The sequence below is a fragment of the Triticum aestivum genome, chromosome 6B, assembly GCF_018294505.1.
Source record: "Triticum aestivum cultivar Chinese Spring chromosome 6B, IWGSC CS RefSeq v2.1, whole genome shotgun sequence".
NCBI lineage: Eukaryota > Viridiplantae > Streptophyta > Magnoliopsida > Poales > Poaceae > Triticum > Triticum aestivum.
In genome coordinates, this window is record NC_057810.1 from 151415795 (window position 1) to 151419682 (window position 3888).

The window sequence follows — 3888 nt, forward strand, 5'->3', positions numbered from 1 at the left end:
TGACCGCTTCATTGCACTAATATGCGGCACCGCACCAAGGAACTGCTGCACCAAGCCAAAATAACTCTTCGGCTCGGGCCTCTTTGGCCACAAATAAGTCACGACAGACTTCATGGCAAGTCCGGACAACCTATTCAGCTCAGCCTATTCGGCCAAATGATCGGTCAATGGAAGTGAACGCTCTGGACTATGGAACTGCGACCAAAAAAGCTCTTCCATTCCGTGATCCTTTTGGCCTCAGAAGTGTTCGGCCGCGTCCGCGACACTCGCCGCCAAATCCAGATAAGAATCCTCCGCACCCCACAGCTAGCCCTACTGAGCATACTTGGGATCCGTGAATCTCCTCTGCAGCAGAAAAGGCTTTCCAGCCGCAATATCTTCGGCCTGACATAGCTCCTCTTTCATAGCTCTCATTGCAGAGCGAGCATCCTTGGCCTCAGTAGCGGCCTTTTTCAGGTCCTCTTGTTCTGCTCGACCTTCTTTTTCAAGAAGCTCGCAACGATCGGTAGCATTCTTCAACTTTACGGCCATCTCGACCATTTCTTTCTTGCTTCGGCAGTGAGCAGCCTGTTCGGCTTTCAGCTCTTCGGCCGCTTTTAAGGCAGCCGCATCACTTTTTTGGGCTTGCTCCTTGGCTCGGGGGAGTTCCGCCCGAAGGTTCTCCATGGCAGCGGCACCATCTGCATCAAGCATACAGGTTGTAAGGCATAGACAATAAGCTACCTTACCGGGTGTCCGCAGAGAAGCTGCATACCTTGTGACTCGTCAAGCCGCTTATTGACAAGCGCAATGTCAGAATCCACCATGTCAAGTTGCCTCTTTAGTTTGGCAAATTCATCAGTCCGGCTAGCCACCGTACACTTCGCCACCTACATAGGAAGAGCGCATCTTATACCTGGGATTATGATCCTTGGCGCGCTGTCATTTTTGACAACACACCGAGTCTCAGGGGCTACTATCTATACAGGGCGCATTCTATATGCCAAACTGTCAGAAGGTACATCATTTTGCGTACCTTGAAACCCGTCAGTAAACTAATGACGGCTTCATGCAATCCACTTTCAGCGGATGAAATCCTTTCAATCACCATACCCATTAGCGCACGGTGATCTTCTGAGATAGATGCTCGCCCGAGCAGATCTTTCAGCTCCTCCGACCATACACCAGTCGGTGCCGGACTTGTCCGATGGCCTTTTTTGAAGGCCGGACGCGGAGGGCTTTGAGGGGACATACGACTGCCTTCAGGCCCCGCCGGATTCAGAGAAACCCTCCGTGACGACACCCCGGGGTCGTCCGCCTCGCATGATGGCACGACAGGCGGAGGCGTTTCGCTCTCCATCATCTCCGGATCAAGATCCCCTGAAGACGAGCTCTGCTGAGAAGGGATGAGATCCGAACTACAAAGAAAAACTTCTGTTATCTTCAGAAATAAAACAGGGATGTCTCTCATTTTAAGAAGACGCTCCTCTTTACTTACGGCTTGCTGGAGGGCTGATCTCCTTAGGGAAATAGTGCGGCCGGGGCAACTCCCGGCGCGGGACCCTCTGGCGAGGATTTCTTCCCCCGCTTCGATGCCTTGGTCTCTGGATCTTCAGAAGCGGTCCTTTTCTCCCCTTGGAGGGAGGGATTCTCGGTCCCTTCCTTCTTGATAAACTCCTTCGTGGAGGCAGTAGCTCCCTTGTTCCCCCCTTCGCCTTCTTCAAAAGGCGCAGCCTCTAGCATCCTGGTTAACACAGGATCCGGCGTGGTCTCAGGTAGGGGGGCCGGACACCGGATCAGTTTTGCTCTCGCTCTCCACTCCTGTTTAAAGGACAGCTCTTTTAAAGGCAAGTTTATGATAGATATAAGGATAGCACGTCTAGGTACAGGGCTACTTACTTGAGTATCCGGGCGATTGCAGCTTAGACCTGCGTCCTCGGTCAATTCCGGACACATTGCTCGTGATCCGAAGAACAGTTGGTACATCTCCACGGGCGTTACGCCCATAAAATGTTGGAGAGCTCATGGTCCCTCCAGATTGAACTCCCACGGGCGGAGGGGGCTACTTTTGCAAGGCAGGGCGCGACGAATCAGCATGACCTACGCTACTACAACCAGATTGATCTCCCTCTCTAGGAGGTCTCGAATACGGCCCTGTAACAAGGGCACGTCCTTGGACGGCCCCCAGTCGAGCCCTTTGTTGACCCATGACGCCAGTCGCGGTGGAGGACCTAAGCGAAAGGCAGGTGGTGCCACCCATTTGGTGCCCCTGGGAGCGGTGATATAAAACCACTCTTGTTGCCATAGTCCGAGCTCCTCTTGAAAAGAGCCCTCGGGCCATGGAGCGTCGACATTCTTGCTTATAACAACCCCTCCGCACTCTGCCTGCTGCCCCTTGATCATCTTCGGTTCCACTTTGAAGATTTTGAGCGACAACCCGAAGTGAGGGGTAATGCAGAGGAAGGCTTCACACACAACGATAAACGTTGAGATGTTGAGGATGAAATTCGGGGCCAGATCATGGAAATCCAGGTCGTAGTAGAACATGAGCCCCCGGACAAATGGGTGGAGTGGAAGCCCAGTCCACAGAGGAAATGGGGAAGGAAAACTACCCTCTCATGGGGCCTAGGGGTGGGGACGAGCTGCCCCTCGTCTGGAAGCCGGTGCGCAATGTCGTTGTGCAGGTATCCGGCTTTCCTCAACTTTTTAATGTGCCCCTCCGTGACGGAGGAGGCCATCCACTTGCCTCCCGCTCCGGTCATGGCTGGGGAAGGTTGAGGCGAGATGTGCGGACTTGGGCGCTGGAGCTCGAGTGCGAGGAAATGGATAAGCAAAGGAGGAAGAAGGCGTAGGTAAAAAGGTGGATCCGTATATGGACGGACGAAACTATGCGTCCCCACCGGCCTGATAAAACTCGCTTATCTCCCAAGTGCCGTAATCAATGGCGCGGTTGGGTTACCCACGCCCGTATTGATGAGAATCCCGGAATAAAGGGACACGATCTCTGCTTTGATAAGACGTGCCAAGGAAACCGCCTCGCTAAACGCGCTGAGGTGGGACAGTAAAAACGATTCCAGTAAAAGTTTGGCCGTGGTGTGACGTCACGCCACGAAATACGTCAGCAGATTGAATTTGTGTAAGGATTATTCTCTCTACGGTGGAACGTGGAATTTATCTTGCAGAGCCGGACACTATCCTGTGTTCAAAATCTTCTATGAAGTATTCGGAGGAGGAACCCGCCTTGCAATGCTGAAGACAATATGCGCGCCGGACTTGTCGTCATTGAAGCCTGGTTCAGGGGCTACTGAGGGAGTCCTGGATTAGGGGGTTTCTAGATAGCCGAACTATCACCATTGGCCGGACTCCTAGACTATGAAGATACAAGATTGAAGACTTTGTCCCGTGTCCGGATGGGACTTTCCTTGGCGTGGAAGGCAAGCTTGGCGATACGGATATGTAGATCTCCTACCATTGTGACCGACTCTTTGTAACCGTAACCCTCTCCGGTGTCTATATAAACCGGAGGGTTTTAGTCCGTAGGACGAACAACAATCATACCATAGGCTAGCTTCTAGGGTCTAGCCTCTTCAATCTCGTGGTAGATCTACTCTTGTACTACCCATATCATCAATATTAATCAAGCAGGAGTAGCGTTTTACCTACATCGAGAGGGCCCGAACCTGGGTAAAAACATCGTGTCCCTTGTCTCCTGTTACCATCCGCCTAGACGCACAGTTCGAGAACCCCTACCCGAGATCCGTTGGTTTTGACACCGACACCATTCCTACCACCAAATATCCATAGTGTGCTAGTTGTGGTATCCAAGAAGTGTGCAACAGGAGTTTTCTGGAACCCTGTGCGCACGGGGTAGTTTTTGGGTACCCCGTGCACACGGGGTACCGCAGTACC